Source organism: Panthera tigris, chromosome B3, assembly GCF_018350195.1.
Source record: "Panthera tigris isolate Pti1 chromosome B3, P.tigris_Pti1_mat1.1, whole genome shotgun sequence".
In the NCBI taxonomy this organism is placed as follows: Eukaryota; Metazoa; Chordata; class Mammalia; order Carnivora; family Felidae; genus Panthera; species Panthera tigris.
The window spans coordinates 5324265-5347491 of record NC_056665.1 but is presented as its reverse complement, the minus strand read 5'-3'; the positions used below and the strand labels follow the sequence as shown (position 1 = coordinate 5347491).

The following is a 23227-nucleotide window of genomic DNA, read 5'->3' as shown; positions in this document are numbered from 1 at the left end:
AAAAGATTTTGACTTAATTGGCCTGGGGTGGCGCCCAGGCATGGGTAGCTTTTGACGCTTACCAGGTGGCTCTAATGTGTAGCCAAAGTTGAGAACCAGTGGTCTGGATTTAGGCTGGCCTCAGATGAGACTTGATCCAGTGCCCAAGTCACAGACTGTCATCGAGGACCTGTGTTCTCACAGCACTAAATGGTTATGTTAGAAAAGAGGAGGGGCGCCTGGGTGGCTCAACTGGCTAAGCACCTGCCTATTGATCTCAGCTCAGGTCATGATCTCACAGTTCGTGAGATCGAGCCCCACATAGGGCTTGGTGCTAACAGCTCGGAGCCTGCTTGGGATTCTCTCTCCCTGTCTCTTTGCCCCTCCCCTATTCTCTCCCTCTCTCTCAAAATAAGTGTAAAAACTAAAAAAAAAATGAAAAGAAAAGATCTCACATCAATGATTCCAGCTTCTACCTTAAGAAACTAGAAAAAGGTGAATAAATTAAATCCAAAAGAAGCAAATGAAAGGAAATAATAAAGATCAAAGAAGAAATCAGTGAGATAGAAAAAAAGAATAATAGGGGAAATCAACAAAACCAAAAGCTGGTTCTCTGAGAAAAGTCAACGAAATTGATGAACCTCTAGCCAGACTGGAAAAATGGAGAAAACGCAATTTACCAATATCAAGAATGTGAGAGGTGTACCACTCCAGACTGTACACATATTAAAAGGCTAATAAGAGGATATTAGGAACAATTTTATGTCAATCAATTCCATAACTTCGACGATATGAGCAATTTTCTTGAACGACTCAAACTCCCAAAGTCAACTCAGGAAGAAAGAGATCACTCAAATAGCTCTATACTGATGAAAGAAATTGAATTTATAGCTTAAAGAAACCTTCTCACAGAGAGAACTCCAGGCCCAGATGGCTTTACTGGTGAATTCTACCAAACATTTAAGGAAGAAAGAATGCCACCTTTACACAAACTCTTCCAGAAAATTCCAGAGGTGAGTGCACTATCCATCTCATTATTTCAGAGCAGCTTTCCCTTGATGCCCAAACCAAAGACAGTATAAGAAAATAGAGAAATTCTTAAAACCCCAGCACTTAACATTCTTGAGATAGGTATCTCTTGTTGCCCACCTCTCCAAGTTATTCTAACCCAGGACCTGGGCCTTACGTAACTTCAAACTGTGCCACATGGCCTCCTTCTTCCTGTTGCAGATGATTGGACCCAACAGCAGTCTTCTAACTTACATGTGGACACTGGCTCAAAAACATGTGCTAAAGCCGGGGCACCTGGGTGGCTCAGTCGGTTAAGTGTCCGAGTTCGACTCAGGTCATGACCTCACAGTTCGTGAGGTCGAGCCCTGTGTCGGGCTCTGTGCCGACAGCTCAGAGCCTAGAGCCTGCTTTGGATTCTGTGTCTGCCTCTCCCCTGCTCATGTTTTCTCTCTCTAAGAATAAATAAACATAAAAAAAATTTTTTTTTAATGTGTGCTAGAGCCCTTCTCAGGAGGTTGACCTAAGAGGCAAAAAGGAAAGAACAGTTGGTGGTAGGAACTGAGGAGGGAGACTTGTACTGACCAAACAGCTGTGGCAGCCATATTGGGACCATGAAGAGAAAGGAGAGGAAACAGATCCAAAGAGGGGTGTGGGGTAGATAGGCATAGGCAGAAAGTGCACGAGAGAGAGAGACTGAGTTAGCAATGAGGGAATAACCCAGTTTCTATCCCTTGTAAGCCCTGGCCCTTCAGATTCTTTTGCATTCATGTAAGACTCTTCATACTTGAGGGGCACCTGGGTGGTTCAGTCGGTTGAGCGTCTGCCTCTTGATCTCGGCTCAGGTCATGATCATGGTTCGTGAGTTTGAGCCCCGTGTTGGGTTCTGCACTGACGGTGCTGAGCATGCTTGGCATTCTTTCTCTCTCCCTCTCTCTCTACCTATCCCCTGCCTGCACATGTGCATGCACTCTCTCTCAAAATAAATAAAACTAAAAAAAAAACAACCTAAAAACCCTAAGACTCTTTATACTTGACACAGTGTGTGGACTTAGGGAAGTCCTATAGCCAAAACTACCCTGACAAAACAAAATGCTCAATAAAGGCTAAGTTCCTTCCATTCCTGCACGGTAACTCCTTGGTGTCACTTTCAAGCCTTAAGGACACGCTGGGCACCTTCTTCATTCCCAAAGGCCTCGTGGATTTAATTGGATTCTGTTCTCTTCCGTGTGTGTTCGTTAAAAAAATTTTTTTGTTGAGGTGTAACATACATACAGTTAAGCATACAAATCTTAAGTATATATCTCAAATAATTTATGCACACTCACACACACACACACACACACACACACTCTTATGTAACTACCGCACAAATACAGAACATTTCTAACACTTACAGAAAGTTGACCCTTTCTATTCTCTGTGAAGTGGCAGACCAGACTCTGAGCATTTGTTGGGTGTCCATGTGCTGTGGACTCAGTTGTGTCCTCCCATAATTCCTGCGTTAAAACCTTAACCCCCATGTGACTGTATTTGGAGATAGAGTCTTTAGAGTATAATTTAGGTTAAATGCAGTCATAAAGGTGAGGCCCTAATCTGACAGAACTGATGTCCTTGTAAGAAGAAAAGACACACCACCTCTCTCTTTCTCCCTCCTCCCCCTCCCCTGCGCGCAGCACAAAGATGGGGTCAGGCAAGCACACCGAGAGGATGGCCCCCTACCTCCATGCCAAGAGAAGAGGCCTTATAATGAAACCTACCTTGCTGGCACCTTGATCTTGAACTTCCAGCCTCTGGAGCTGGGAGAAATAAATTTCTGTTGTTTACAGCACGGAGTCTATGGTATTTTGTTATGGCAGCTCAAGCCGATTAACATACCATGGGACCTATACAAAGAACAAAGAGGAGAAAGATGCTTTGAATAGAAAACTACCCTTGGCAGGATCTCAGGCAACTGATTTCACAATACAGGCAGGTGGCCTGTGCCCAGCATGGGGTGGGCAGAGGGGCTAGGAGCACAGCCTGAAGGCCAGGCGGCCCCTCAGACCACCAAGTCCAGTCCAGTTCTAGGCTGGCTTGGACATATTGCAAGGAGACATTTGATAAAGTTGGAACTGTAGTTAAATGTCAACCACCAGCCTCTCATTCATCTGTCCCTTACGAAGTGCTCCAAGATGTCCCAAGAATCCAATAGGGCTTTCATTTTATTTTCCTGAGCCAAATGGGAGGCTGGTGGGGAGCCCCATCTGAGCACTGACTCGGAGGAGAAACTAACCCGTCACCATGGGATGGGCTTAGCGTGATTGACCAGCCAGCCTGTACTGAGCCGGCTCTGGAACCGGTGCACCACGCTGCCTCAACAGCACTCTGGTGTTAAATGGAACTCCTCTTCAGCTGGACATCCGTGAGACCTTGGCCACGGGTAGCTGGGACGGCTCGGTCCCGGTCCAGGCCCCGTTTCTTTGTCAGTGTCCTGTGGGTTGTCCACTCCCAGGCTTCTGTGTCCCAAGATGGCCACTCACTAGACTTGTCCCTCCTGTGTCAGAGCCCATGTATCAGTAACAGAGAGTTTCTGGTCTCTCTCTCTCTGCAATTGCTGTCTTCCTTCCTTCCTTCCTTCCTTCCTTCCTTCCTTCCTTCCTTCCTTCCTTCCTTTTCTTTCTCTCTCTCTGTTTTAAGATTTTATTTTTAAGGAATCTCTACATCCAACGCAGGGCTCGAACTCACAACTCCAAGATCAAGAGTCACCTGCTCTACCGATGGAGCCAGCCAGGCGCCCCAGGCAATTGTATTTCCGTCACTAGAGTTTTCATGTCTTTTTTGTTGCCGCCATGATTTCTCTTCCTGTTTGTTACTTCCGTGCTGAGAGGCAAACCCTTCGCCCCCGTGCAGCAAGACCGGCCACGTGGGGCCATTCCGTCTGGGTTGCCATGGTGGGGGGTGTAGGAAGGATACACCCCAAACTCGAGGTAGCAGGTGCCTCGAGGCAGGGGGAGGGGATACAGTCACGGGGGGACACTCTGGGGACTTTAACTCTCTTAGTAATATTTGTTTTATTTTCCTTACACTTGGGGAGAGGGACGTGAGCGTTCTGTATTATTCTATATGCCTTTTTGTAGGTCATATTTCACAAACGCTTTGTGAAAAGATTAATACAGAAAAAAGTCGACGTATGAATATTACAAATGCAAAACCTCTATGTTGTGTGCAGAGACCGCCATCTCCCTAATAGCGCCGAGCATCCTACACCCCCTCACCCAGCGGAGCCCTGAGGCCAACAGAGGCACCTCCTAGACTGGGCCCATCGATGGGGCTGGAACGTACCTGACCAAGTGGGTCCAGAGTCCCAGGCAACGTGGCCCTGGGTGCAGAGAAAGAAGCTCGGCATTTTGAGTGCCCTGCTCAGGCTGCGGGCAGCACGGGCCCCTCCAGGAAGGGTTTGGGCTCCTCGTTCATCTGAAAGGAGGTGCACGGTGGACATGGTCAGGCCGGGCATACAAATCCTGACCCTTGTTTCTGGTCCTTGGGTGACCGTTCAATGTTCTACCACCACGGAAGAAGGGGAGTGTGGACGTGCCGCCCCCCACTCCCTGTGCTGCCCCCTAATAGATTTCCCCTGGGAATCTCTTCTCCCTCTTCATTCCCTTTGCCCACAGCGGTTTTTCAAAACTTCCTCTCAGCTAGACCTTCTGGGGACTTGGCACAGCGCCCACTACCGAACAGCCTGTTTCAAGGGGAGGGGGTTTTTCTGGACCTTATTTTACTTTATTTTATTATTTTTTATCTTATCTTATCTTGTCTTGTCTTGTCTTGTCTTGGCTTGGCTTGGCTTGGCTTGGCTTATCTTATCTCATCTCAGGTAGGCTCCACACCCAGCAGAGAGCTTGAACCCAGTGCAGGGCTTGAACTCACGACCCTGAGATCAAGACCTGAGCTGAGGGGCGCCTGGGTGGCTCAGTCGGTTAAGCGTCCGACTTCAGCTCAGGTCACGATCTCGCGGTCCGTGAGTTTGAGCCCCGCGTCGGGCTCTGGGCTGATGGCTCAGAGCCTGGAGCCTGCTTCCGATTCTGTGTCTCCCTCTCTCTCTGTCCCTCCCCTGTTCATGCTCTGTCTCTCTCTGTCTCAAAAATAAATAAACGTTAAAAAAAAAAAATTAAACAAAAAAAAAAGACCTGAGCTGAGATGAAGAGCCGAATGTTTAACCAACTGAGCCACTCAGGTGCCCCCTTCTGGAACTTTTCATAGTCTCTTTTGGAAGCAGAGATAATCAGCAAAACCCCCTTCCAATCAAAGCCCCATTTCCCCATTGAAGCAGGCCCCTCTCCGTCCAGTAATCGGCACCATTTGGGGATGGGAGTTTTTCTAGGAGCTTATGAAGACACTCCATGTTCCTTCTGTACCAAAGATGGAAAATGTGCCTTTGTGTGAAAGGGGAACACAGATTTCAGTGGGACTTGGAATCATAAACAGATAAATATATATCCAGATATAGATATAGATCATTTTTCCCGGAAAGAGAAGGAAACAATAAAGCTACATAGTGGTATTACAGGGTTTTTAGGCCTTTGGAAGAGAATCGAACCACGGGGCTCCTGGACCATCTTTAAAGTCACGTTTGTAGAAAGCATTGTCTCTACTCTGTGCCTTACTTTCTTACCTCCCGTTGCCTCCCCATTCTGCATTCCGACACCTGTCAGAATGTTTCTATCCACCCACTGAGGCCACTCTCCCCTGGGACCTCCCCATCTCCCTGGCCCCGCTACCAACAGACTCTGTTTGGTCCTCATCACTCCTGGCTTTTCAGTACCACTGGAAATTTTGGCCTCTGCTTCCTTGAAACACCTCCATTCCTCAGCATTTGGGACCTACCTCCCCAGGGAGGGACCAAAGGGTTTGGCTCAGCTAGGTCCTCCTTTTCTTTTGCTTTTCTCTTTCTTTTCTTTTTTTTTCCTTTCATCCTTTCTTTCTTTTCCTTCCTTCCTTCCTTCCTTCCTTCCTTCCTTCTTTTTTAATCTTTTTAATTTTATTTACTTTTGAGAGAGAGAGAGAGAGAATGGGTAAGGGGCAGAGTGATAGAGGGAGACAGAATCCGAAACAGGCTCCGGGCTACAAGCCGTCAGCACAGAGCCCAACGCGGGGCTCAAACCCACGAACCCCAAGATCGTGACCTGAGCCGAAGTCAGACCTTAACCTTCACTGCCTAAGCCACTCAGGCGTGCAGGTCCTCTTCCTGTGTCCACCCCAACCTGGGGGCCTCGGCCACTCCGTGTCAGCCTGGGATATTTAGTGAGGGGCTCCCTATCTACCTGCAAATCTAGGTGAACCACCTACATCACGATTGGTGAACTCAGAGGCTAGAACTCAGCCTCTAGAACTCAGAGGCTTCCTCCGGTTCCTTCTGATCTCCAGGGATCCTTGGGACTCTTGGGATGTGGGTTTCTCACACGTTGTCGCTCTGTCTGCGCTAGGTGGACACTAATAAAAAAGTGCACCCTCTTCTCTGGTTTCTCACGTGTGATCACACCTCACTATGGGGTTATTAGACTTTGCCAAAAGCTTTGGAAGGTGTTCCAAGTCAGGGGTCACGGTAGGCCTTGCACTGCCTCCCGCCATCTTGCTTTCCTTCCTGTCATCAGCTCCCCACCCGCCTTTTCCTTTCGTTTTGCCACGGCAGACACCTCACACTCAGTGTGTCCACACCGGAGCTCATGATCTTCCTTGGAAGCCGGCTTCTCCTCCTGTCTAGTCCCATGATTGGCACCCCCACCCCCACCCCCCTGCCCAGGTCAGGTGCCTGGGTTTTCGCAGACTGCTTGTTCTGGGCCTGCACCTTCTCTTGCCCAGTGGAACAGCTTCTGGGGCCCCTTCCATCCATCCCTCCACACAGGGCGGCCCTGTCGCCACATGCAATCTGATCGTGACACTGCTCGGGGCCAAACTCCCCAGTGGCTCCCGTGACTGCTGACATTCCCGCTCATTCCCCCACTGCTCCCCACCCCTCCGTCCCTGCTCCAGCACCCCCTCTCCATCTCTGGGCCTCTGCACTTCCTGCCCGTGCTGTCCTGTCCCCTTGCTGTCTCAGCCCTGTTCTTCAACTCCCACTTTGGTCTCTAACTTCATCCAGAAATCTTTCCCTGATCCCCCCAGGAGTCAGGTGCCCGTCCCATGATGGGTGGGGTATTAACAGCGTCTTCTGCAGTCAGAATAATATAAACACAAATGATTTCATTAGCATTGTGCACAAACTCTCTTGGGAAGGCAAGGGAGGGGAAAGGTGTGTTTCTGTGTGGGTGTTGGGGTGTGGAGGGGGCGGGGGGTGTGATAAGACAGTGTGATAAGACAGTGTGATAAGTGGGGCGCCTGGGTGGCGCAGTCGGTTGAGCGTCCGACTTCAGCCGGGTCACGATCTCGCGGTCCGTGAGTTCGAGCCCCGCGTCGGGCTCTGGGCTGATGGCTCGGAGCCTGGAGCCTGTTTCCGATTCTGTGTCTTCCTCTCTCTCTGCCCCTCCCCCGTTCATGCTCTGTCTCTCTCTGTCCCAAAAAATAAATTAAAAACGTTGAAAAAAAAAAAAAAAAGACAGTGTGATAAGACCTCTTCCGTGCCGGGAGGTCAGGAATCAGGACACGATGGTTCAAATGTTCAAATGGAAACATCCATGAGTGATCAAGTAAGCCTATTACTGAGAATGATGGAGGTAAATACAAAAAGAACAAACTCAAGAGTTTGAACTTTGAAGGGCTGGACTAGGGGACTGTTGCTGTGTAACCGATATTTACCGTAAAAAAATTAAATTAGGAAACAAAGTGAAACGGATCAAATCAGAACCGCCGTGCTGGGGCCGGGAGGGCAGACCCCGGCCTCACCCGTCTCCGGGCCCTCGCGGCACAGCTGGAAACTAGACAAAGCTTCAAGAAATGCCCAGGAAATAGGAGGAGAACCACCAGATAGATGCCTTGGACGAGAAAGAGCCACTTGAACAACAATCAGGCCGCCTGTGATGCAGGACGGGAGAATCTTGCTGCGTGTAGTTTCTATAAAGAAATGAATGTAGACCCCTCTCTTCGTGGCTTACTGGGCATTCAGGATTTGGGAGCGGCTGCAGTCTGTCCCCAAGGCCGTAGTGCCCGAAACCTACAAACTGTCACTGCCCCACATTTAAGAAGCTGTGTTTCTCTGAGTGTTTCTTCCTGGCTGACGACGCCCCTTCCTGGTCCTCCAGAGAGAGGTGACAAGGAGGTCTTGATAAAGCACATAGGAAAAAGCGCCGTTCCCAGATCTGTCTCTGCCAATATGTGGGATTTTTCCAGGCATAAGCGTGGCCATTTTAAACCAAGGAAACGGCATGTTTTGGTTAGGTCCTTCCCGGGCCACGTTTCTACACAGATTTTCAGCAATGTCAATGCATGATATATAATTATAGGATCTTTAAATTAGGAAGAGGCTCCACGAAGATGCTAATGCGGCAGGCTGCATTTAGAAAAGCTCTCAGCCCGGATCATGCAGAACAGGGACCTATTTTACCATTTTATTTCACAGTCACACGTGAAATATGTCTCTTTTAAGCCTTAGAAATTTGTCTATATTTATAAACTCTGCAAAAGGGAGCAGCACACGTGGGGTCTGCCACAGGGATTTCCAAGAACACCTCTTTTGGGGGGGTTTGCAACATAGGAGACTTTCTGGAGGTGTCTCCCCAGGGTGTGCCCCTGTATCTGAGAACTCCACACCCACCACCATCCGCAAGACTGGGCCCTGCCATCCCCTGCCCTGCGCGTGAGCACGCGGGCTCACGGAGCCATGGGACGGTGGGGAGGGCAGCCCCGGAGGAAATGCCAAGCGCCCCCCTCTCTGTCCTGTGGATTTGGAACCTGGAGACAGGGTGAGTTAGGAGGGGCACCTGACATGTCAGGGTCATGAAAAGAACAGCCATGGTTCAGCAGAGAGAGGGAGAGAGGAAAGGCAGATGTGAGATCCCGGGTCCGACAGGCCAGCAGGCAGACCAGGAGACAGAGAGGCAGGAAGGTGGCAGGGCAAACACACAGGGACACAGTAAGAGAAGGGGCGACAGAAGAGACAGAGCCACAGACAGAGAAGACAGAGGGACAGAAGACTGGCCTGGGCTCCCCACACATCCCCTGCCCCCCAGTCCTGGCTACTCTCGGGCCAGGACCCCGGGGCCGGCCCTGCCATCGGCAGGTGCATCACCATTTTCTCTGAACCTGGTGAAGGGGTCGCCATCCCTCTGGGTACAATCCCTGGGTGAGTCAGTCTCCAGACAGTGCTTGGGACTGAAGGGAGCTGGGGCTGCTGTTTTGTGTCTGTTCTGGTCATTTATTTTTATCCTTTTTTTAAGGGGGGGGTGAGGGTGGGGGGAACACTCAGTGCCTCCTTTCCTCTGGAGGGATGGGAATTAAGCATGTCAGTCAGTATAATAAAACTCGCCAAATATGTCTCTTTGTTCAGACAATGGTATTTTTTTTCTTAGTCATTAAGTCAATGCTGCTGTAGGAGTGACACTTAAGTGACTGGGTTTTTATTTTTGTCCCCAAGGTACAAAAAGTACTGCTTACTTTCTTACCGTGTACAGGTTGGGTGGTATGTCCGTGATGATTGTTCCGGAGCTTCGGGGAGCTGGGAATAGGTGACCGGTGTAGAGATCTTCCTTGGTCACCATCTCGGTGGCGTCAAAACCCCCACAACAGCAGGATTTGAGGCTGTTCTGTCTACCGGCTGGTAGCGCATGGTGGGAACGCAATAAATACATCTGAAAGGATGGACAGGGGATGTACACATGAATGTTGTGGCTATAACGTGGCCACAGCAGCAGCGGGGAAGGAAGGAGAGCAGATGGGGGGGGGGCAGGGGTGAGGCGAGGACCTGGGCTTCAGGGATTGCTTTCCATTCCCTTTCCTGCCACGTGGCTGGTGATGTCGCCCCCTGGACAGGGTTGGGGGGTGCCCTGGCCCTGGCACGCTGGGGCTCAGGGGGAAAGGGGAGAGAGCAAGCTACTGCTCGCCTCTGGTCTGGCTTCCCTGGAAGGACAAAAGGCAGCTCCAGGCTCCTAAGGGCCGAGCCCTGGAGGCTGGGGATCTAGGAGAAGGACCCGGCTGCCCGTCCCACAGCCCAGTGAACACAAACACCCTGGCTGGGCTCTGTTGATGTCATCGCCGTCAAGCCCTCCGCCGCTTAGTGTCCCCGCCTCAACTCTGCCAGGGTTAAGGGGTGCCTGACCTGAGCCCGCCCCGGGGGGGCGGGGCACAGAGTGATCACAGGTTCTTGGAAGACTGTCTTGTGGGTCACCACCCAGGGCCAAGGGACCTTCAATGTCACAGCGGTGCAGCTGCCCATGGTGGGTGGGGCTACCCTGCCAGCCCCACCGACATCACGGCAGCAAGGCCGTGTTCCTGCACTTGTCACTGACCCGCCGCCTCCTCTCCCTGCAACTCCAGGCCTGGGAGAACAGGGCAGGCAGGTGCACGGAAGCTCTCCATAAACATCGCTGGAGTGAGGGAGAGCTGTCCCTTCACAGTTCATGGGTTCCCCCAAGGCCCCTGGAGGCCAACTTTCCTGCGTTCCCATCGGGAGACTTGCTTCCATTGTCTTCCTGGCTTCAGGAGTCCTGAGAGCCACTCACCCCCTCCAGGACTCTGTGGGTTTTCCTCCATCGTCTCAGGCGGTGACTGGTGCTCTGTGAAGTTCAAAGCTCGTCTTGGTTATCAAGAGTTTTGAAAACGATTTAGCCTTTTTTTTTTTTTTTTCTGTTTGAAATTTGGGAGAGTCTTTGTTGTTTTCCATCAAGTTTAGGGATTTCACCAAGAGGAATAGGTGGGCTTTTTGTTACTGTGAGATGACCCATCTCAGTTCATTATAAAGTCTTCCGTTCATTTATATAATAAATATTAAAGGCTTACTATGAGCTAGGCACTGGTTTTTTGTCTTGTTCTCTTTTGTTTTTTAACATTTATTTACTCTTGAGAGAGAAAGAGGCAGAGTGTGAATAGGGGAGGGGCAGAGAGAGAGGGAGACACAGAATCGGAAGCAGGCTCCAGGCTCTGAGCTGTCAGCACAGAGCTTGACACGGAGCTCGAACCCACAAACTGTGAGATCATGACCTGAGCTAAATCGGATACTTAACTGACTGAGCCACCCAGGCGCCCCTGTCTTTGTTGTTTTAAAGTAAGCTCTAGGCCCAACATGGGGCTTGAACTCACGACCCTGAGATAAAGGGTGAGATGTTCCACACTCTGAGCCAGCCAGGTGCCCCTGGGCACTGTTTTCAGTTCTGGGAAGACAGCAGTGAAGAAAACAGACAAAACTCTGCCCGTGTGTGTGTGTGTGTGTGTGTGTGTGTGTGTGTAAGAGAGAGACAGACAGACAAAGGGAAAGAGAGAGGAGTGAAGGGAGGAAGGGAGAAAGAGGAAGAGAAAGAAAGAGGAAAAGGAACAGAAAAAATAAAACAAGTTTTGATCACTGATTCTGTTCCACTTGATTTATTCAGAAATTTCAGGGATTTTCTGGTCCCCCTATATGTTCACACTTCCTCCTAGAAGTCTGGCACTTTCCTTAGCTTCCTTCCTTCTCTCCATTAGTTTCCCCCACACATCACAGAGGTTTCTCTGTCTCTCTTCTGTGTAATAATCCAGCCTCCTGTAACCCTATTAACTGCACCTTCCAGGGACAAGGCTGAGGCACCAGAGCCCCCAGGCCCCCAGCGCTGTCTTTGTCCCCCTGACGGTAGGTAATTGCTGTTTTCTAAAATCTTCTTCCATTTCATGTGAGAGATCTATCTCAGAGAATAGGATTGTCAACAAGATTTCGCTGCTTCCTCCTTTCACTTCTGAACTCGGGGCTTTCTCACCAGGACCAGATTAATTTTCTTCCTCTTATATTCATGTGTCAATCCAATAGGAGCAAATGGATATTGTTTTTTAAGCCACAAACCTCGTCGTATATGTGTGTTCAAAAGGGAAGAGGAAGGAGAAAACAGAAAGAGGGGAGGAGGGGGGAGGGGAGGGGAGGGGAGGACAGTGTAGCACCGAGATCCCGCCTCCTGTGACCCACAGTGCACATGGCCCACAAGGCGGTGTGATGGCAACCCGTGGTTTTCTCAGCGGGTCGGGGCCCCTGCGTCTCTCCCGCTGTGAGCACCTCACGTGTGCTTTTCACATCACACGGCCCATAAGGCGATCCAATGTCTTCGTCTGGTGCTCACCCAGAGAAACAGCCATCGGTCCCCACTTCGAAGCGTAACCGGCTGAGGTGCATGTTTGGTAGGTGACGCGGTGCAGGAGGGAGGTTTGCGGTAACGGAAGGGACGTTCGTGTGTGACTCTGACTACATGGGATAGAGTCTTACACGGAGAGTTTGGAATCCAATCCTCCGGCATGACGTGACCCCGTTGTACAAGACACGGTGTCACATCGCACACATTCGGGATCTCGCAGCCGTGAGACTCCCCTCCCCGGAGGCAGGGGGTGGTAGGCAGACACCCCTCCCCGAAGCCTCCAGTTGATAGCCAACCCCCCTCCCCCCCCGCCCCGGACAATCTACGGCTTGGCACAAGTAGACAAGATGACCGATCGGATTTCTCCTCCCTGGAAGCTGAAGTTGAGAACAGCCAGAGAACAGGGCGGTTGGCCACGGGAGCCGAGGCTTGAAAGTGACACCCTGCCATTTCTGCCTTATTCAGCGTGGGAGGGGACTTCACGCATACAGTTCATGAACTTGACATCTACGGGCGCCATGATGTGCCAGGCACCGTTCTAGGTCCCGAGGATACAGAGGCAAGAAACAAGGGCCCTGCTCTCACGGCACTTACCCGGAGGGGGGCTCCCGGCAGGCAATAAATAAACACATGAACGAGATGGTCAGAGGCTGGCAGCAAGCCCTAAAGTTTTGGAGCAGAGCCATGCAGTTTTTGCACAAGTAACTATTTTCTTTTTGAGAAGCGGCTCTCAGCCTGCCGTTGGGTTGTGTTGTCGTTTGTGAAGTCTGAGGATGAGAGAGGGGTTGGTGATGAGAAGTAGCCGAAAGAGTAGACGGGACACGATATATGTCATCAATGCACTGGCATCCATGCACTGAACCATGGCACACTCTTCCTCGGTTTGAGGCTTCCCCGCCTTATGAACTGACATCTCCCTCTGTGGAAGCCACGTAGGTTCCCAGCCTCGCTTGCAGATGGAGCAGAGAAGGTGACACAAGACGCCAGCCATCAGATGCGCCCGCATCCACGTGACACTGAGAGGCAGGTGCCGAGGAACGTTCTCTGGAGAGAGTACAGCAGATCCATCCAGATCCCAGAGTCGGCAGCTGCAGGCATCCCCGTGGTGGTCTCCACCTTCAAGTGCCCCCCCGGGCAACAGTGGTGGGTGTGTGTGTGTGTGTGTGTGCGTGCATGCGCGCAGTGGGGCTCATACAAGGACTGATCCACACAGATGACCTCCAAGCCTAGTTCTCTGCTCTCCTGGCGACTTCTGAGGTGCTTCCTCTCTGCTAATAAATTCCTCTTCAGCTTCAACTAGCTAGGAAACAGTCTGTTGCTTAAAAGCAAGGGCTCTCACTGGCACGTGAAGGGAGAAGGGCAGTAATCCGACGCACAGGATCATTTCAGAGAGGGGTCAGCGCTGTGCCGGGAAGAAGCCAACACGGGGTGATGTGAAGGGGCGTCTCGGAAGGAAATGAAGGAAACGTAGCGAGACATCGGAACCGACTGCATGTGGAAATACATCGAATCGGTGCCACAAAATGTAAATTATGGGTCATCGCTCATGTCGTAGCTACACATTTGCAACCGTGGAGGGCGACACCACGAGAGGTGATGTGAGAGAGAGGCAGGCAGGGGTGGGGGCTATCTTTGGTAAGGTGGTCAGGGGAACCTGTCTGAGGAGGTGGCATTGGAGCCGGGACCTAAAAGGTGAGGAGGAACCATGCAAAGTCTGGTAGGGAGGCTTCCAGGCGGATGTAGTGGAGACCGTGGAGGATGAGCGTGGGACCTTGAGGGACAGGTTGGTGCATCTGGCAGTTAGCGCAAGTGGCCAAGGGCGTGATGAGCCTGGAAAGCAGGCAGGGCCCCAGTCCCGCCAGCCCTTGCAGGCCACGGGCAGGCATTTGTGTTTTGTTCTAAGGGGTGGCAATCCGTTAGAGGATTTCGAAGAGGGAGCAGACTCCAGAATGTCACTCACCGATCCTCACCTCCTGGTATTTATGCCTTGTGCCCGTCCCTTTCCACACAGAGTATGGCTGACCTGTGCGACTGCTAGGGTATTGCAGAAATGGCAGTGTGTGACTTTGGAGGCTAGGTCATAAAAGACACTGTGACTCAGCCTTGCTCTCTTGGGTCAGTCCCTCTGCGGAAGCCAGCCGCCATGTTGTGAGGATGCCCAAGCGGCCCTCTGGAGAGGTCCGCTGCGGGGGGGGGGGGGGGGGGGGGCGGGGCACAGAGGCCTCCTGCCCACAGCCTTGGACGCAGATGCCCCAGCCCAGGCCAAGCCTTCGAATGACTGTAACTCCACCTGAACCTCTTGACTACAGCTTCCTGAGAGATCCTGAGCCGGAACCATCCAGCTAAGCGGCTTCAAATTCCTGACCCATAAGTGGGTGAGACCACAAATGTTTGTTGTTCTAAGCCAGCGAGTTTAGCGGGTAATTTGCTATCTCTTTCCGTTGTTCACAGCTGGTGTCTGTTTTGCCTGGCGGGGGCCCATGCTCTGGTAGCTGTTAGGTATTTGGATCATCAGCCCTGAGTAGGACTCACATGGACGGGGTGTCACGAGAGAGATGAGACCAAATGGCGGAAGCAGAGAGAACGTGGCACCCTCGGGAGGGCTGAGTCACTCATGCTGTTTGGAGGAGGACGGCGCAAAGACCCACCACCCTGCTTTACCGTCGTCCTGGCTCTTCCTGTACCCGGGTTGTTCTCCTGGGCTCCCGAGTCTACGTGACCTCACTGTGACTGTCCCCGGGCTTGGGGTGATATGGGTGAGTTCTCTTCCTGGCTCTCCTCGAAGCTATTCTGAACCTGATGCCGGAGGATTAGGCTGTTGTCCTGGGTCCCTCTGCCGGGCTGGGCAGAGTGCTAAGCCCAGATATCTCCTGCCTCCTCCATGCAGATGTGGCCACATCCTCACCTGACATCAGCCTCCCCAGCCAGGTGGGGTAAGGGGTGGTGCAAAGGGAATCTACCTCTGCCTCTCTTCCCATTAGGAGGTGCTGGGTTACCAGGATCCCGGAGTCTAAGCTATGCTCCTCCTCTTTTGTTCCGGGCTGTGCCTGAGACCTTGTGTGGATTGATTTCGGGGACACGTGAATGGGGTTTGGGGAAAGCAGGTGCCGGAATTTCACTGTAATAATTTCCAGAAAATCAGACACAGAGCATTTCCCCCCTCTGGGGCATTAACTTAAAACAATATTAAATAGAAAAAGCTCACACACAAACATACAAAAAGTGAAGTCGCCTTTCTCTTCTCGCTCTCTGATTCTTTAGATCCTCTCCATTGTTTCTCTAATACGAACAGTTCTGGGATGAGCATACAGTGAAACCTTGGATTGCGAGTAACTTGTTCTGCGGGTGTTCCGCAAGACGAGCAAACATTTCTAATAAATTTTAATTTGATAAACGAGCAGTGTCTTGCAATACAAGTAGGACGTGACGAAGGATATCACATGATCACAACTGAGCCCAATGGTTTTTTTTCTCTCTCTCTCTCTCTCTCTCTCTGCAGGATTGTGGGTGATCGTCTCCCATGCTCGGATGCTCGGTCTCAGGTTGTGGTGTTTGGCAGAGATCAGTGATTTTTCAGAACATTGGAAGGTGCCCACAACTGGCATTAGTGTATTTTTGTCACTTCAAAGCACCTCGGGACAGTCCTTTGCTTTTTCAGACAAGAGCGAGCTTAAGAATGCTTTGCTAGGGGGCGCCTGGGTGGCTCAGTCGGTTAAGAATGCTTTGCTCATTCTAGGTCATTGGATAGGCTCCTTGTTAAAGTTGCACAAAAAGAAAAAGATTCCATTGGCCAATAGCAGTGATTCCGTCAGTGATCGTGAAAGTCGTCCTACACGATCACCCTCCTCTCGCTTGTCTCTCTCACACCAGCCACGAAGGTTTTCAAAGGTAAGTGCAGGTTAATTTGTTTATTTTTCTTTATATTTTGTATTTTCTTATTATTTTGTATTATATTACGGTACCGTAATCATTTTTATAGGAATATTTTTGGGCTGTGGGACGAATCATCTGAGTTTCCATTATTTCTTATGCAGAAATTCGCTTTGATATACAAGGGCTTTGGATGACCAGCATGTTTCTGGAACGAATGATGCTCACAGACCAAGGGTTTACTGTACTTTCTGACACATCCACGTACAGTTGAGCGGGTATTTCCACAGAAGCGGGTATTCCCAAAGAAAAGATTCCTGGAAGCTTATCTGCACATTTTACATGTTGACAGGTTCTCCCGATGGCCCGTCTAAAGACTCTACCGGCACATAATGACCACAGCATACAAAACCACTCTTTTCCTTTTGCCAGCACTAAATATTTTCAATTTTTAAATTTGCATTTCTCTGACCCCTAGCAAGCACAAGTGTCCTTTCTCAACTAGAAGCCACTTGAATTCTCCTGTGACTTGCCTGTTCGTGTCCTTTGACCATTTATATTTTGGAATATAAAGCTTTAGATTCTCTACGGAGGGACTCTGTGTATTTTAAGTTGTTATGCATGTTGCTATTTTAGGTTATGTGTGTCGCACCTGTTCTCTATACTTGCTCTTTTTTTTTTTTTTTAAATGTTTATTTCCTGAGAGAGAGAGTGAGCAGCGAAGGGGCAGAGAGAAAGGGAGACACAGAATCCGAAGCAGGCTCCAGGCTCTGAGCTGTCGGCACAGAGCCTGGGGCAGGGCTCAAACTCATGAACGGCGAGATCATGACCTGAGCTGAAATCGGACGCTTAACCGACTGAGCCACCCAGGCGCCCCTATACTTGATCTTTTATCTCTGATATGGTCTCTAGTGCTACAGAAGTTAAAAATTTTTGAGGCCAAGTCTGTTCATTTTTTTCCTTTAAGGTTTCTAGATTTTGTGTCTTCCTTAGGAAGGTTTTCCCCACTCCAAGAATATAAAAAATATATTTTATCCTATTGTCTTCCAGTACATTAAATTCCGTTCAATAGCTGATGTCAAATTGTCCTCCAGAAAGGGTGCACCAATGTACATCCCATCAGCCTGTTCCCCACACCCTCACTAGCCCCGAGCACTCTTTTGAAATCTTTGCTAATGGTGAGCCCCACATCAGGCTCTGTGCTGACAGCTTGGAGCCTGGAGCCTGGAGCCTGCTTCGGATTCTGTGTCTCCCTCTCTCTCTGCCCCTACCCTGCTCACGGTCTGTCTTTCTCTCTCAATCTCTCTCAAAAATAAAGATTAAAATTTAAAAAAAAAAAATAATGAGCCACATGTATCTCCTTGTCTTAATTAGCATTTCTTTAATGACGAGTGAGGTCCAGAATCTTTTCATATGGATATTTGTTATTTGTATGTTTCATTTTCCACGAACTGCCTGATTCTATCTTGATCCCAGTTTTTCAGTTGGGTGTTGGCCTTTATCTTATTGATAGAGGGCTCATTGTTTACAAAGGAAATGAGCCCTGTGTCCCCTCCTGGTCCCCCAGTTTGTCCTTATCTCTCTGCTGTCTGCCAGAGGCATGGGTCGCCAGCTGCTGGTCGCCAGCTCTCCCAGTGGATGGGGGAGGAGCAAGCCCTCAACCGCACCCGCCTGTCACCTTGTCAGCTCCCTGGACCCCACTCCCCACACCTGGCACACCCTTGCAGCCAGCCTCTCTCTTACAGGCATCTTTACCTAAACATTGGAGGTTAGATTTTGTTCCTTCAACTCGGTCTCATCTATTTGCCTTTCACTTTCCAGTATCCTTTATTCCTCATAATTTCTGATACTAAGGATAGCGTTCTGCAGGTTCTAGCCCCACGACAGGGACTTTAAATACGTATCTCTGGTCGCGTTTAGAGGGTCGGGTTGGAATTGGGCAGCTTTGCAAAACTGCCATCTTGATTCAATCTCTCGGTCGTTAATCCTTACGTAATTGTACAACTTATTTCTCCTGCGGTTTCTTGTGGTGTTAAATTTGATTTTCTCTTGTGAGTCAACTATACTAAAAAACAAAACAAAACAATATTTTAAAAATTTTCTCCCAAGTTTTCAGGTCTAGAATCATGTCACCTGGAAGTGATAATGATCATTTTACCAAAAAAAGAAAAAAATCTACTGAGTCACACTCACATTCACACAAATGAGATGACCAGGCAGACTATTTTGAATTGGAGAAAAAAAGAAAAAAAAAAAAATCAGCTGTGGACCAGAGGCTGCCGGCCAGCAAGTCCCACGACAGGTGCCCGTAAAGGTTTGTAGAGGCAGCGAGAGAACACCAGGGGGCGCTCTTCACAGGCAGCAGCCCATCTCCATTTCCTATTCAAGTTTCAGGTGCGGCTTCTGGGGTGGTCGCTTGTTTTTATTAACATTGGTAACCAGTAGATGTAATAATAATATTCACAGACTGGTCAGAGGCCTCTCTCAGGCTTCTTGGAGCCTGGGCCCACGGGCATGTCGGAAATGCTGGGTGCCTTCTCCTCCTCTTGAGCTCTTTCTCCCTGTTGGATGCATCCTTTCCCCTCTCTTCGTCTGGTCCTTTCAAACTCTCTAATTCCCCCCTGCATCCTGCCCTCACCCATCCCTACCTGTTTCCACGCCTTTCCCAGCAGGTTCCATAGAACTTCCGGCTCACAAGGTGGGCCCAGAACACAGGATGCAGGGTTAAATAAGCTTGAGAAATGCTGCCCTACCACATCAACCTCCTGGAGGTGGGTTGGCACATTAAAGCTTCTGGAAAGTCCTTCGGTAAGACATCTGATCGCTGCCACTGCACCCAAGCAGCCAGCCCTACCCCAGGCCTGTGGGACGCTCATCTGTGCACCCGTCATTAGCATCCTGTGAGCCCGGGATTGCCAGGCCTTGGCAGGGAGGTGGGGCACTGGACAGCACTGTTTGCGATGGCTAGAGGTGTGTGACAACGTGACACTGGGAATTCCCCGGAGTGAGGCCAGGGACAGCTACCTGCAGCAGGAAGTGAAACGTCTCGCCAGCTACCACCACCACCACCTGATCCAGAAGGCAGGGCCAGCAACACGAGCCCGGGGCGGGGCGGGGGGTGGGGGGCAGGATGGTCACCCCAGCTGGGGGGACCAGAGCTGCAGTGATTCCCACGCTATGCCTCGAGAGTTCGGTCTTTGCGAGCTGGCCGCTGAAGTCCTCACTCCCGGGGACTCCCGGGGACTTTTGAGGTTAGTGGGGCTGCACAGGCTCGGAGGAACAGGCGAACAAGCAGGCACAATGCTAGCTGCTCGGGGGCCTCGGTGGAAGCCTCCCCTCTGGGGCACTGCCGTGAATGTGGCTCAATTTCAATGACACCCGGACTCTGTGTCTCTCCCACTCAAGCTTCGGGTTCCCGGGAGAGAACGTCTGATAGGCCAGATGGATCGAGCAAGAGCGGCCAGGGGACTGGGGTTGGGCTGGCCTGGCTTCGGGGAAGGGAGGTCCCGGCTTGCGAGGCTCCCCCATCAGTAACCCCGGCCCTGGCAAGGTGCAGGGTTTGCTGAGGGGAAACGCAGCCCCTGTGGAAACTGGTTAAGGAAGAGTCGGTACTCACGAGGCCCGGCTTTGAGCAGGTGGAGACTTAGCATCCTCTGAGGTGAGCCCTGAGGCTCCGGAACCGGGAAAGAGCTGAGGATGACCCCTGCACCCTGGCCAGACTGGCCGGTCCCCCCGGTTCCTTAGGGAGAGAGGATGGGGGCTCAGACAGGACCCCTCTGCGCGCCGAGAAAATTCTGTTCAGTGCTCCTTTCAGAGCGTGAGCTTGGTGGTCTCAACAAATCCTTTTACTGTGTTTCTGAAGTCCGGTAATAAAGGGCCGACTTATTAAAAAGAATTACGGTTGGGGCGCCTGGGTGGCGCAGTCGGTTAAGCGTCCGACTTCAGCCAGGTCACGATCTCGCGGTCCGTGAGTTCGAGCCCCGCGTCAGGCTCTGGGCTGATGGCTCGGAGCCTGGAGCCTGTTTCCGATTCTGTGTCTCCCTCTCTCTCTGCCCCTCCCCCGTTCATGCTCTGTCTCTCTCTGTCCCAAAAATAAATTAAAAACGTTGAAAAAAAAAAATTAAAAAAAAAAAAATTAAAAAAAAAAAAAAAAAAGAATTACGGCAAACATGACAAGCTAACATTTAGGGAGCACTTCCTAGGGGCAGGCGCAAGCCCACGAGGTGGGCATCGTCGTCCCCATTTTATAGATGAGGAGACTGAAGCACACAGAGGCCACTGACTTGCCCTGGCTTCACGGCCAGGACGGGCAGAGACACGTTTGAACCCAGGTCTCTAATTCCAGAGCCCATGCGCTCAGCCCCTAAGCAATATTGCCTCTAGGTCTGGTTCCTTGCAACGCAGGCTGACCGCACGTCTCTCTTTGGTTGGCCGTCCCTGATTATGTCCGTTGTCCTGGCACGATTATTGTTTTTATTAAAAAAATTGTTTAATGTTTCTTTGTTTTTGAGAGAGACAGACAGACAGAGAGGAAGAGGAGGAGGGGCAGAGAGAGGGAGACGCACCGTCTGAAGCAGGCTCCAGGCTCTGAGCTGTCAGCACAGACCCCGACGCGGGGCTCGAACCCATGAACTGTAAGATCATGACCTGAGCCGAAGTCGGACACTTAACCGACTGAGCCACCCAGGCACCCCTGTCCTGGCATAATTATGAATAGTGTCTGCTTTGCCTCTCAGAAAGTGTCCTGGTCTGGATGATGAATTTTAAGGAAACTAGGCTAGCTGGAACCTAGGTTGTCATGGCAAGATGCTGGTGGGCAGAGTTTGGCAACCCCAGTTTGCAGCTACCCCTCCCAACCCCAGAACCCTGGCTCTGGTGTTCATCCCCCTGGGACAGACCTCCATTGTGCCATCACTGCCTCCCAGTTACTTGGACACCTTGCAAACTGGCCTTCCAAGGTTTCTGTGGCTCCAGGGTTCTTTGTTTATATTCTCCCCGTCCCCACCCCTCTCATATGAACTTACCAGGTCGTCTCCCTGTTTCCATTCCTTAGCCTATCAAAGAGGCCGTTGTCCCAATGTTCCCAGGTGAGGGCAGCTGTGCTCTGAGTGTTTTCCCTGGCAGTGGATACCGAAGTGTGGGGCTTTTGAACCTTCTTGTCCAAATTTGCAGATGTGTCCTGGAAGCAGAGGCCTTGGGCTCTCCACTGAGACCGGCTGTCCTGGAGAGGTTGCAGATGGAAAGGATGACTTTGGGTGCCATTCAACTGGGCACTGGGTTGTCAGAATTGAGTCAGACACCGTCCTCGCCTCAAGCTGCTCATAGACCAGAGGGAAGCCAGACTCTACAACAAAATCAGTTCTAGGGTTAATAAAGTAAAGCTGTGGGACAAAGTACAGCTCAAGCACAAAAGAGAAAACGGACAGAGAAAGTGCATTGGTCAACCATCACCGCAGCAATGCTGCGTAACAAATGGCCCCTTCATTCAATGGCTTACATTATAAGCATGTACTTCTGACTCCAGTGCCAGTTTTGCTGGGCCTAGCTAGATTGGCTCCTGGCAGGGGTTTGGTTGAGGTCTGTTTTGGAACGAGCGGGGTATGCAGGGGGGAACTGTGCTCCTGGCAATGACGGAAGCCCAAGCAGGCATGCTCTGCCACCAAGCCCATGTCGTGGTTGGCTCCACGTCTGGTCTCTAAACATCTCATCAGCCATCTCATCACTCTTCCCGCAGTGGGAGAGGAGGGAAGTAAATATTTGCCAAATAATGATCCAAACGTCACAGAAGGGCTTCACAGGGGAGGTGGCATTTGACCTAGGCACTGAAGAAGTTGGATTTCTCCAAGTGCAGACAGGAGAGGGCACTGCTGTTAACGGGATGAAATGTACGGGGGTGAGGGTAGCGATGGGAAACATGGTCACGGAGGTTCCCTGGGCCAGAAGCCTGGCCTGTCCTTTCTTTCAACACAATATTCCATACCCCTCTCTGCACCCCCACGCCCTAGTCGTTTCCCTTCTTTCCAAAATCTAAAACTTCAACTGTGTATCACCACATACAAGTTCAAGACTCGGTTTTCAGCAAGGAATCATCTTGGAGAGTGCAGTGCTCGACCCAACACTGGGGATTTGTGCCGGTTTCACCGGGCATCCGTCAGCCCGTTTGACCATCCACCTACCCCCGGGCCGCGCTTCAGGTCTCCAGACCTGCAGCCTGGCAGCCGCAACCCAGAGGCTGGGACCGACAGGACCCTCTCGGGGAACAGAGTCCTTGAAGGTCAAGTCAAGGGGTCAGGAGGAGCTCCCAGCTGAAGGACTCGGGAACAGAGGACCAGGAAGCTCATTTGGAAAGGACTGGCCGTGAGCAGAAAACCCATATGCTTGCACGGAACTGAGCCAAACAATGGTGGGAAGGATGGTTACAGGACAGGATGCAAGGAGCACAGAACTCGACAATGTAAAAATAAGAACTCACAGCTTCTGGGAGGGGAAGGGGATAGGAAGCGGGTGAGCTCATTTCCTCGTCCCAAATCACCGGCTGTCAAGAGATGCCATCTACAGTGAAAACATGTTTAAAGAATGAATCCAGCCTCTTGGTATTTTTCTTTCCTTTTAGGGAAATAATTGAGAAACATAAGAAGCACAATCATTTGCAGTTGGGCAATGTCTTCAGTTACATCCAGGCTTCCTTTTGTTCTGTTGAATCTAAGTACTTCCCCCCCCCCCCCCCCCCCCGAAGAGCGTGTATCATTGCAGGAGCCCTTTTCTGGGAAAGATTTCCATCCATCCATCTGTCCTTCTCTCTGAAGATGGACGGAGAAAGAGGTCGCCGCCGAGGATTCTGGGGGCGCCGGTGTCCACTGGAGCATTTTCTGTTTGTACTCTTGAGTGTGACACGAGTGTCTCATAACGAGCGGGGCGCTGTTCTAAAAACAAACCCTTAAAAAAAAAATACATTTCTGGAAAAGAGAAATGGGGCGGGGGTGGCTCCGGAGCTCCCGCCCAGCCTCCCCCCTCCCCCTCCCCCCTCCCCCCTCTCTCCTCCCCCCCCCCCCCCCCGCGGTGAGGACGTTCGCGTCGTCCCGTTGGTGGCCGGGCGGGGCGGGGCCGGGCCCCCAGCTGCGAGGTCACGGCGGGAGGGCGAGGCC

At 51.0% G+C, this 23227-nt stretch overlaps 2 long non-coding RNA genes across 2 annotated transcripts; both read right to left on the bottom strand.

The window, feature by feature from the left end:
* Positions 1-2801: 2801 nt before the first annotated feature.
* Positions 2802-9749, bottom strand: LOC122239367. The gene is made up of 3 exons (XR_006218361.1): positions 9567-9749; positions 4312-4443; positions 2802-2873 (listed from the first exon to the last, which is right to left on the bottom strand). It is a non-coding gene; the product is annotated as an uncharacterized LOC122239367 (long non-coding RNA).
* A 9460-nt stretch (positions 9750-19209) lies between these two features.
* On the bottom strand, positions 19210-22793 carry LOC102957947. Its single transcript, XR_444444.3, has 3 exons — positions 22555-22793; positions 21107-21426; positions 19210-19821 (listed from the first exon to the last, which is right to left on the bottom strand). It is a non-coding gene; the product is annotated as an uncharacterized LOC102957947 (long non-coding RNA).
* Between the last annotated feature and the right edge of the window lie 434 nt (positions 22794-23227).